The sequence below is a fragment of the Muntiacus reevesi genome, chromosome 4, assembly GCF_963930625.1.
Source record: "Muntiacus reevesi chromosome 4, mMunRee1.1, whole genome shotgun sequence".
NCBI lineage: Eukaryota > Metazoa > Chordata > Mammalia > Artiodactyla > Cervidae > Muntiacus > Muntiacus reevesi.
In genome coordinates this window covers 98,445,628-98,458,083 of record NC_089252.1, presented here as the reverse complement: position 1 = coordinate 98,458,083, position 12,456 = coordinate 98,445,628, and the positions used below count along the sequence as shown (strand labels likewise).

Genomic DNA, 12,456 nt, shown 5'->3' with positions numbered 1-12,456 from the left:
CCGTCACAGACACGGAAACCAGGAAGGGGGATGGCTCCAGTCTGTCATCTCTCCCTCTGACCATGCGGGATAATGGGCATGGTCCTGGCACATTCAGAACTAGATAGAGTAGAGAAGCTTGGGCAAAGAATCCACAGCAAAGCCCGGAGGCACCCTGGTGCTCTTTCATAATCTACCAGAGGCAACTTCCCAATATGATTCCCCCAAAATAGATAAAGATCAGTGGAGAAGGATTGGCTCAGGCGTATCTGGGTTCCCCTTACAGACATAAAACACAACAAAGCCCAGGTCTTTGAATCAGCAAATCCCCTGAATTTTTTCTGACTAAATGCACATCTTTCCTAGTTTGTGTACAGGATAAAAACAATTAAACTGCCTTATACAGAAATCTTAAAAAGAGAGTTTTGGAGGTGTTGAATTAAAATTCATTCAGCATTATGTAATCCTTGAAATACAACAGTTGTTTGCTCTGCTTTGATTTCTAAGCTTTCCTTTGATGACAAATATTAATATTTATCATTTTTCTGATGTTGGGCTAATGAGAATCTTAAGTGTCTCACTTCTTAAGTGAGAAGGCATTTAAATATTACAGCATGGTAGATGTGCTGTTTTCTAACTTACAGTTCTTTGTATTGAACATCAACCAGCATTTATTTTTTTGTGTGCTGAATCCTGGGCTGTTGTTCACCAACATTTTCGGTAAACTTTATATGGCCAGAACTGCTAGCCTCTCCATTTTTATTTCATGGCCAAATATGAGACTTTCCCCCAAAACACAATAAAATGAGAACATCTAGCTATGATCTTCAAAGTGAAAACTAGTATAACTACTTGCCAGGAAGTAGACAGAGCACCATTCCAGACTTAAAGACACTGTTCACAGGTAATGTATTGAGTGCTGACTACCCACCAGGCACTGTGCAAGGCAGTTGTTATATCAACATATCTCACTGAATCCTCACAACAACTCTAAGGGTTAAGTAGTATTATCATCTTTGTTTTACAGAAAAACAAGACACAGAGAGGCTGAGTACCTTACTCAAGGTGACACAGCTAATGAGAAGAAAAGCCAGCAGTCAGTGCTCAGAAGCAGACACAGGCTCCACTCCATACCCCCTCCCTATGAGTCCCTCCTTGACTCCCCAGCATTTGACAATTCCTATTACCTGCACAACATCAATGACCCATTTGTTTGGAGCTGCAGCCACAAGGATGACCCAGACTTTCAGATCTTGATGGTAATGAGGAGCCAAAATTCATTCCATCTACCATGGGCCAGGGGATAGGACCAATGAGGTCCCTGCCCTCGGGGAGCAAACTTTCTCAAGAGGGAAAAGAGACAATATTAACACAATATACAGGTGTAATCTCCAATAAGGAGAGGAAATGAGTTTCTGTATACCTCCAGAGAAATGCTAAGAGGCACTAAGGTCTGAGACTTCTGTGGACTTTGCTTACTATACTAGCCATTCTGGTATGACCTAAATCAAATCCCTTACAATTATACAGTGGAAGTGACAAATAGATTCAAGGGATTAGATCTGATAAGACAGAGTGCCTGAAGAACTATGGACAAAGGTTTTTGACACTGTACAGGAGGCAGTGATCAAGACCATCCCCAAGAAAAAGAAATGCAAAAAGGCAAAATGGTTGTCTGATGAGGGCTTACAAATAGTTAAGAAAAGAAGAGAAGCGAAAGCCAAAGGAGAAAAGCAAAGATATACCCATCTGAATGCAGAGTTCCAAATAATAGCAAGAAGAGATAACAAAGCCTTCCTCAGTGATCAATGCAAAGAAATAGAGGAAAACAATAGAACAGAAAAGACTATAGCAATCTCTTCAAGAAAATTAGAGGTACCAAGATAACATTTCATGCAAAGATGAGCACAATAAAGGACAGAAATGGTATGGACCTAACAGAAGCAGAAGATATTAAGAAGAGTTGGCAAAAATACACAGAAGAACTATACAAAAAAGATTTCAATGACCCAGATAACCATGATGGTATAATCACCCACCTAGAGCCAGACATCCTGGAATGAGAATGCAAAGTCAAGTGGGCCTTATGAAGCATCACTATGAACAAAGCAAGTGGAGGTGATGGAATTCCAGTTAACTTATTTCAAATCCTAAAAGATGATGCTGTGAAAGTGCTGCACTCAATATGCCAGCAAATCTGGATAACTCAGCAGTGGCCACAGGACTGGAAAAGGGCAGTTTTTCATTCCAATCCCAAAGAAAGGCAATGCCAAAGAATGTTCAAACTACCACACAACTGCAATTACGCTAGCAAAGTAATGCTCAAAATTCTCCAAGCCAGGCTCCAACAGTACATGAACCAAGAACTTCCAGATGTTCAAGCTGGATTTACAAAAGGCAGAGAAACCAGAGATCAAATTGCAAACATCCACTGGATCACAGAAAAAGCAAGAGAGTTCCAGAAAAACATCTACTTCTGCCTTATTGACTACTTCAAAGCCTTTGACTATGTGGATCACAACAAACTGTGGAAAATTCTTAAAGAGATGGCAATACCAGACACCTGACCTGCCTCCTGAGAAACCTGTATGCAGGTCAAAAAGCAACAGTTAGAGTCAGACATGGAACAACACATTGGTTTCAAATTGGGAAAAAAGTATGTCAAGGCTGTATATTGTCACCCTGCTTATTTAACTTATATGCAGAGTACTTCATGCGAAATACCTGGCTGAACAAAGCACAGCTGGAATCAAGATTGCAGGGAGAAATATCAATAACCTTAGATATGCATCCCTATGGCAGAAAGCAAAGAGGAACTAAAGAGCCTCTTGATGAAAGTGAAAGAGAAGAGTAAAAAAGCTAGCTTAAAACTCAACATTCAAAAAATGAAGATCATGGCAGCCAGTCCCATCACTTCATGGCAAGTAGATGGGGAAACAATGGAAACAGACTTTATTTGGGGGGGCTCCAAAAGCATTGCAGATGGTGACTGCAACCATGAAATTAAAAGACGCTTGCTCCTTGGAAGAAAAGCTATGAACCTAGACAGCATATTAAAAGGCAGAGACATTACTTTGCTGACAAAGATCCATCCGATCAAAGCTATGGTTTTTCCAGTGGTCATGTATGGATGTGAGAGTTGGACTATAAAGAAAGCTGAGCGCCAAAGAATTGATGCTTTTGAACTGTGGTGCTGGAGAAGACTCTTGAGAGTCCCTTGGACTGCAAGGAGATCCACCCAGTCCATCCTAAAGGAAATCAGTCCTAAATATTTGTTGGAAGGACTGATGCTGAAGCTCAAACTCCAATACTTTGGCCACCTGATATGAAGAACTGACTCACTGGAAAAGACCCTGATGCTGGGAAAGATTGAAGGTGGGAGGAGAAGGGGACGACAGAGGATGAGATGGTTAGATGGCATCACCAACTCAGTGGACATGAGTTTGAGTAAGTTCCAGGAGCTGGTGATGGACAGGGAAGCCTGGCGTGCTGCAGTTCATGGGGTCGCAAAGAGTCGGACATGACTGAGAAACTGAACTGAACTAAAGAATGTAATATTAATATATATAAACATTGTTACATTTCACCTAATTCTCAGGTGGTGCTAGTGGTAAAGAACCTGATTGCCAATGCAGGAGACCTAAGAGACACGAGTTCGATCCCTGGGTTGGGAAGATCCCCTGAAGAAAGGAATGGCAACCCACTCCAGTATTCTTGCCTGAAGAATTCCATGGACAGAGGAGTCTGGCAGGCTACAGTCCATAGGGTCACAAGCAGTCAGACACCACTATATATATATATATATATATATATATATATATATCTGAATTACTTTGCTGTAGAGCAGAAGTTAACATAACATTGTAAATCAACTCTATTTTAATTTTAAAAAAAAGAGTATGGCAACACAGTGGAAGCTATAAGGATCAAGAACACTGCTATTCCCAGTGTGACCCATGGTTCCACATCTGTATCTCATGGGAGCTAGCTAGAATTGCAGAAGCTTCTGGCCAAACCATGCTTGCATATAATTCCAGGAAGGTCCTGACCCACAAGGGTTGAACTCAGCTGCTTCATCTGCACTAGGAAGCCAAAAATAGCTAATTCCTCTGGGCCAGAGAGACCTTGGTCTGTTGCCTTGTTGGAAGTTCAAGAGATGAGAGGAAGCGGAAGCTTAGAGGAAGCGTTCTGTCCTGCAGACAGAAGCCAAGGAAGGGCCTCAGCTGCAGATTTATCTGTGGCCGCTGTCTGCTGGCCTTGCTTTTAACCCCTCAGCTGGCAAAACCCAGCAACTGGGAGCCACCTGTTGTTTTTGTAGCCCCAGCATCACTTCCCTGTTGATGAAGGTATCAACACTTCACATTAATCAGGCCTCTCTGTGTGTAGAGCCATGTAAGCTCTGCCCAGCACAACCTCACAGGCACCATCTACATACGTAGTTGTGGAATGAAAAACCGAAAAACAACCTTCCCTTCCCCTCCACCCAGCCATCCTCTTGTTGCTTTACCCCTTCCATTCCCTCCTCATTCGTTTCTCTCTTTCTCTCTTTCCCCTCTGTGCTCTGTCTCTCTCTCCCGCTTTTCCCTGATCTGCAGATTACTACCCCTTCCTTCACTAGGCTTGTTCCTGGAAGAGTTTGGACAGAGACTAACGGTGCTTCAGGGTTTAGAGGAACAAGCTTATTCTAGCAGGTTCTAGCCCCTTCCTCTGCCTGTCCTCAGGGCTCCAAACACACACACAAAATTCAGCCTGAAGGCATCACTCAAGCATCTATTGACATGACCAAATAGATTCTGTCCTGCAGTGGACGTGGAAGGAAATAGAAGTGAGTTTTTGTTTTTTGTGTGTTGTTTTTTTTTTTTGTAACTGAAGACACACAAAGCAGACTTCACGTCTTTCTGAAAATAAAAATTTTATTCTTATCACATAAAACAAACTTAAGCAATTAAATGACTGCAGACCATACTCTCCTCCAGCCTGTGCCCAACTAAAATATGCATGCATTAACCTCACAAGAAAGCACTGATACTTCAGCATTATCTATGATGGGTTTTAGTTCCAAGAGCTGTGAGCCTGAGAAACCGAAAAATATACTGAATTTTAATGGAACTCTGATTGTTAATAAAAAGAAGTAAATCCATAATGAGGAACACTAGTAAAAACAAAATTATTCAAAGTCTTTTGAGTGCCTTTTGTGAACCTCTTAACAAGTTTCTCAATTCTCTTTTCTTTTCCTTCTTATTTATCATTATAAGAAAACCTTAGGATACGTGTAAATTCACCCAAAATATGTAATATTTAAATTGTATTAAGCCCTCCAGCAAATCACTTTTCCCTTATTTTTCCCTCAAATTTAGAAAGAGCTTAGGTTTTTTGCCATAAAATTCAGAGTCAATTGCTGTAAGAAATATACTTCTTTGTCCCTAAAGCTCAAATTTTTACAAATGATTAGAATAAGTTCAGCACTTCACATGTGAGACATGAGCAAAAAACAGTGGAATTAAAGGAAGTCTATTTCACGTAGCATTCAAAACATGATAAGGAAACATGGAGCAGGGTGCAAAATGTGTTTTTTTACTAGTAACACTAAGAATAAAACCAAAGCTGCCATGTACTAAATGCCAATTACTGTATCACGCACAATAACCCTTTCCAGGGGTGACCTCGTTCAAAACTTAAACATGATTACAGAAACAGAAAATTATTACCCCGCATTTCACAGAGAATAAGGAAATTGAGGCTCAAAGGGATTAGGTCACTTTCCCCAATGTCACACAGCAAGTAAGTGATAAAACCAAGTTTAGAATCCAGGTCTTCTGCTCTATAGAGTCCATTCTCTTAATCACCATGATCTCTCACCTAGAACACTGAAGAGTCTTCTAAGTACCTGCTTGCTACTCAAAGTATAGTCCATGGACCAGTAGCATCAGCCTATTAGAAACACTGAATTTCTGGTCCATTCCAGATCTGCTGAATCAGTCTCTACATTTTAGAATTAGCAGAAGATTCGTATGTATGTTAAAGAAACACAGGCCTACCTGCTTTTCTCACATCAACCATGCCCTCTCACAAATTCATCATCCATACTGCATCCAAACTCTTTAAAAAATAAATCCAACAATTTTATTTGTCCCCTTAAGATTTCCCTGGTAGCTCAACTGGTAAAGAATCCACCTGCAATGCAGAAGACCCCAGTTCCATTCCTGGGTTGGGAAGATCCCCTGGAGAAGGGAACTGCTACCCACTCCAGTATTCTGGCCTGAATGTGGACTGTATAGACCATGGGGTCACAAAGAGTTGGACACAACTGAATGACTTAAAATATATATATATATTTAAATGGTCTCACAAATACCTTTGACTAAAGCCTGAAATTCGTTTACAATACAGGACTGGATTCTGCAAACTGTCACCCATGCCTGCCTCTGCAGCCTCATCTCTCCCTTTCAGTGATTTGTATTTCCCAAGAACAGAGACCTTTCTGCTTATCAAATCCCAACACACTCTATCCTCCTTCCTTCTCTCCTTCAAGTTCTTCACTGCTTAGGATATACAACCAGGATCACCTCTGTATCAGCAGCATTCAAGGCTGTATCTCCAATGCATAGCAGTGCAGTGCCTGGCACAGAGCTAGAAGCAGGATAAATGTGCTCAGTAATTACATTACGATAACTCGACAGAGGGCTTGACTGTTTTCTTCATTCATCTTCTCTTTGCTCTTGCTATGATCTTCATTTTGTTGGTGGTGCTTTAATATCTATTTAATTGGTTGCGCTGGGTCTTAGTTGCAGCACATAGGATCTTTAGTTGTGGCATTCGGGATCTAATTCCCTGAAAACCAGGGATTAAACCCAGGCCCTTTGCATTGACAGTGTGGAATCTTAGTCACTGAACGCCCAGGGAAGTCCCTTATGATCCTCCTTCTGTTTCTCCTTTCCTGTCCCCTATATCACTGCTTTTCTGGGACTTCCCTGGTGGGTCCAGTGGTTAAATCTCTGTGTTTCCACTGCAGGGGGTGTCAGTTCAATGCCTAGTGGGGGAACTAAGATCTCACATGCTGCCTGGCCAAAAAGAAAAAGAGCAAACCCCTTTTCTGTCAGTAACCTCATGACTATTGAAGTTGTCAGCTTTAGAAAGAAGCACTACCATGTCTACATGGCCATTGCCCCGGGATTACTCATCAGCTAGATGACAACTGCTTCACTTTAACCCTGAGGCTCCTGAGATAGGCCCAGTCCTTTCTAGAAGTGGACACAAGGCCCCACTGACAGTCAGCCGCTTTTCAACCCAAGATTTCATATATAGATGAAACCAGAGATCAGGCACCTCTCAGCAGGCAACGCAGAGCCAAAAGCTTCACTATCTGCCTACACAAGAGCGTTTCACTGGGCTGACAAGATGGGTTATCAAATGTTGCAGTTAACTACACTTTTTTTCTAAAGATTTATTTATTTTTGTCTTTGTCGCTGCGTGCAGGCTTTCTCTAGTTGTGGTTGGGGGTCTACTCTTTGTTGCAATGCATGGGCTTCTCACTGCAGTGGCTTCTCTTGCTGTAGAACACAGGCTGGAGGCACATGGGCTTCCGTGGTTGCAGCACAGGGCCTCAGTAACTGTAGCTCCTGGGCTCCAGAGCACCGGCTCAGTAGTCGTGGCACATGGGGCTTAGCTGCTCTGGGACATGTGGGAACCTCAACCAGGAATCAAACCTGTGAGCCCTGCACTGGCAGGCAGATTCTCAACCACTAGACCACCAGGGAAGCCCTAACTTCATATTTTATATGTGTTGGCCAAGCTTGCTACTCTAAGAAAACAAATGACAGACACTTTTATAAAATAGGGATCTACTTCTAGTTTAAATCTTGAGTAAATATATTTTCATAAACAACTTTACATTAATAATAACAAAAATAAGATCATCCATCAACTTTACATTAATAATAACAAAAATAAGATCTATTCATCTATTGAATGCAAGCTATTGAGTGCCTGAAAATATGCTCAAAGCTTTAAACACACTATCTTATTTAATCTTTATCATCACTTTATAAGGTACAAGTGCTTATTATCCCTATTTTACAGGAGAGGAAACCAAAGGTTTAGTAACATGCTGAAGAGGCAGGGCTGGGATTTGAATCACAGGCCTTCATACTACCACTGTCTATTGCATCTCTGTGTTTTGCTATTTGAATCACTTTCTCATCTTAGAAGTCACGGACCTGGACATTCGCAAAGAAACAGTCCCTCAGAGGATGACCTCAAAGGCTGAAATTTTTCTCTGCAACGTAGACATTGAAAGCAACCTGCTACAGCTTGTATTTCAAAGCTGCATTTCAACATTAAAAGAGAAAACTGAGATTCAAGGGGGAAATGTGGGAACAGAGCTCAAAGGTGCTTATGAATGCAATTCCACAGATATTTTTTCAGTGTCTACCAGTGGTCAAGCAATATGCTGGAAGATGATTGATCAGACTGTCATTTAGAAAAGAGTTGGTGGGAAAGGGGTGATGAGCAGAACATGTCAATAATGACTATCTCAGGAATGTTTAGCCAGTAATTTTAAAAACTGCTGCTTTAATTTTTATATGTATTTATTAATATTCGGCTATGCATGGTCTTAGTTGTGGCATGTGGGATTCTTTGATCTCAGTTGTAGCATGCAGGATCTAGTTCCCTGACCAGGGGACGAACCCAGGCCCCCTGCTTTGGGAGCACAGAGTTTCAGCCACCAGACCACCAGGGAAGTCTCTAAAACTGCTATTTTATCATCTAACCATGAAGAAACCATCTTTCACACATGAGAGGTGAGAGTCACCTACTTTATTATCTGTGAATACATAACTGAAAGAACCAACGTATCTTCTAAAACAAGAGTTTTGTATAATTCAAACAACTCATGTGTTCATTTATGATAACCTGTAATAAAGGATTAGATTTCAAATGTATGTGAATGCAAACACAATGTCAGATTTTGTTATCATGTCTCAAAGGACAAAAGAGAAAACAGTAATAGCCAAAACAAGACTAAATTCCCAAAATACAAAAGGAACATCCTGAAGCTGCATGTACATAAAAAGACAGGGACACAGAAACACTTCCTAAAGCATTCACCAAAAATTATGGGAATAAGGCAAGGGCAAGGGTACCAAGTAGAAGAAAGCATGAGCCTAAAAGGTTACATCATACAGTACTATGGGGGCTTCCCTCATGGCTCAGACAGTAAAGAATCTGCCTGCAATGCAGGAGACCCAGGTTCGATCCCTGGGTTGGGAAGATTCCCCTGGCGAAGGAAATGGCAATCTACTCCAGTATTCTTCCTGGAGAATCCAATGGACAGAGGAGCCTGGCGGGCTACAGTCCATGGGATCGAAAAGAGTCGAACACGGCTGAATGACTACCACGACCACCACCACCACCACTACTACTGCTACTACAGGACTATGAGGCCTCCAGAACCCTGTCTCCGTGCAGAAAAAGAATATTTCTGACAAAGGCATGAAATGAGGACTGTGAAACATGATGTACCTCACTCCCCTTTTTTTTTTTTTCCTTCCCAAAATTTTAAAATGAAAAAGTTAATTAGTTTATAAGGTCATTCAAGCCCTAACCCCTTAGCTACTTTTCATCCATGAGGCCCTATATCTAAAGCGAGATGAGCATATAAAAATACTCAAAAAACATTTATTGAATTAATGAAATATTACAACCTTACCAGTAATAAGAAACAAGACTTTACAACAATTGGTACTGGTCTGTGGCCTAAAAGAACAAATTAGGAGAGAAACCATCATCTAAACAGCTTCACATCTTATGTTCCTGCTAGTTGACTGTTGGTAGAATGAAAATAACCCAAGACTTGGGAAGAAGATGTTTGGGTCTAGTCTCATGTCTGAAAAAAACCGACTGTGTGACCTCTGGCAAACTGCTTTACCACCTGGGCCAGTTACCTGTTCTCTAAAATAAGGGTATTATAAAACTATTTATAGCTAACATTTGTGAAATGTGTATTATATGACAGGAACTGTTCTAAGATTTTTACCTCAGATTTAAATGAAGCGATACCATTTAGTGTCTAACTACAGAGACAACATGGTATAATGCAGATTCCAAATTCCATACTCTGAAAGGAAGGGCTCCCTGTACGTTTCTTTAAGCAGATACTATCAAGAAGACAGGGTTACAATGTTGGTACTTCTATTCACTTCTATTCACGAGCAAGAGGAGAAGGGGACGACAGAGGATAACATGGTTGGATGGCATTACCGACTCAATGCATGTGAGTTTGAGCAAGTTTGGGAAGTTGGTGATGGACTGGGAAGCCTGGCACGCTGCAGTCCATGGGTCCCATGGGGCCGCAGACCAACTGAACTGAAATGAACTGATTCACTAGGTGAGTTAACTTCGCCACGCTGCTTAACTTTCCTAGCCTTAGATTTCTAACATGGAAAATGCACATGAAAATGGCTGTTCCTCTCATATAGCTCTTGAGAAGATTAAACTATAATAACTAAAAGTAATGTCTATTTATAAGACAGATACTACATTTTATTACTAGATGTGTGACCGCAGAGAATTCATCTTCGCAAGTTTTTTTACTCATCTACAAATGTGAGATATAGTATTCACTGTTTGCAAACATGTCTAATCCCTGCCTAATATACTTAGAGGAGCGTATACAATAATCTCCTATACTTAGTACTTGGAAGAACGTAAACAACCAACAAAAACACATTTTTACTAACCCTATCTCAATAGACTCGGCTCTAGTGGCTCTAGCAGGTGGACGCAAGATTGGCAGCCAAAAACGCAACGCCAAATGGAAGTTGTAGTTCCGAGTCAAGGAGCTGCTCCACGCAACGGCTGAAGGGAAACTTCATCTACCAGGAGACACCTCACCACGCCAAACAGCGGACTGGGAGGTGGAGTACCAGCCCTCCGGGAAGCAAGAAAAGGGACTGCAACTCCCAGAAGCCTCAGCGGCCCGGGCCGCCGGTGAGAAAATGGAGCCAGAAAGTGGAGACTTCAGGTACACTACCTTAACAGGCGCGAGTTGGGGCCGCCCTCGGTAGCCCGGGACCCGGCAAGTTTCAGAGCCTTTCTAAAACAACCTCTGGCCGTATTTTGTGCTGGTTCCCAGCACGTTTTTCAGAGGCCCACAGTAATAAAACTGTAAGTTTGCAAGGGGCAAGCTTTCACAGGCAAGACCTCATGTACATTTCAACTCCTGGCAGCTCCTTAGGCCACTTGGGCCGGGAGCGTTGAGCTCTTTTTTCCTAGGTATGCCCTGTGAGTAGCTGGTCATACAGCAAAGGCAGAATTTGATCCTAGAGAGGAGGCTGCAAATCCAGCTCCAGTTTCACTGACCGACCTTTTTTTCCTACATGAACATACCTTTAAAATCCCCACGTTTTCATATAAAAACATTAAGCCATAAAAAGATGTAAGGAAATCCAACAAAGTACTGATTTTTCTCCTCCTATAATGAATTATTTTTTGTGTTTCTTAAATACTAAGTGTAAAACTGTCTCCCAAAATATTGCCTTCCCTGTACCCTGCTCGGTTCTTCTCCTGGACACGTGTTCAAACCACCCCCCTCCACCGCGGGAATCAAGAGTTGGGTGTTTTTAACACTGATCGTTATCTGTTGCAGCAGAAGGTCCTGCTACTTAACAGTGAAACTGAAAACCATCTAAAGTGACCAGTGCCAACTACACCACCAGGACCGGGAGCTGGGGCCTCCCTGGAACCGCTGGCGTGACCCCATGCCTCAGTTTACCCACTTATAAAATACAGCAGAAGAGGGGCAGGTTAGGATTTGGGCTATGCTCAGGAACAAGCCATGTAAAAGGCTCGGTGACGTGGGAAGGCCCTCCGGACAGACCCCCACCACGTCCCAAGTAGCTGCGAGGACCCAGTTAGACTCCGCCCCACTGGGCCGCCGGAGTAATGACCGGACGCGTGTGGAAACCCGGACCTGCGCCAAACAAACGCTGTTCGACTTGGGCTTGCCCACAGCCCCTACCTTCCAAGATCTTGGCAGTTGAGAAGTAAAGGCAGAGGGAGGGAGCCCTGGGCAGGAACAGCGCCTGGGCTTGTGCCCACGGGGGTGGCTGCCTGAGGTTCCCGGGAGCAGAGGGCAAAAAGTCCCGCGACTGGACAGAACAGAGCAGGGACTACAACTCCCAGATGCCTGTGCAGTATGGAAGGGACCCAAGATGGCTACCCGTCCGGGGGCGCGGGCCAATAGGCGCAGAGCACGCGCCTACACCGGGCCAATCAGAAGCTATAGTAACAAAATCACTGTTTAGCGGCCGGGAACACTGTCCCTCTCTGAAGAGAAGCTGAGGTGAGAATCTCCTCGTTAAGAGTTTCGTCATAGTTCACACAGTTTGTTTGTTTTTTTTTAACCAAATGTAAAAACTAACATCATTGTTTAGGCTGTGCTATATTTTTGTTTCCTTCTTTCCTCCCAAATGCGTT

General features: G+C 42.5%; 1 protein-coding gene across 3 annotated transcripts in view; it reads right to left on the bottom strand.

The window, feature by feature from the left end:
* The window catches only part of FHIT (fragile histidine triad diadenosine triphosphatase), a 1,485,355-nt gene extending 1,473,218 nt beyond the window's left edge, over positions 1 to 12,137 (bottom strand). For all 3 annotated transcript variants that reach the window (XM_065933362.1, XM_065933361.1, XM_065933363.1), the window contains exon 1: positions 11,999 to 12,137. The gene's annotated coding sequence lies outside the window, so the exon portion shown is untranslated. The remainder of the gene's footprint in view (positions 1 to 11,998) is intronic.
* Positions 12,138 to 12,456: the final 319 nt, after the last annotated feature.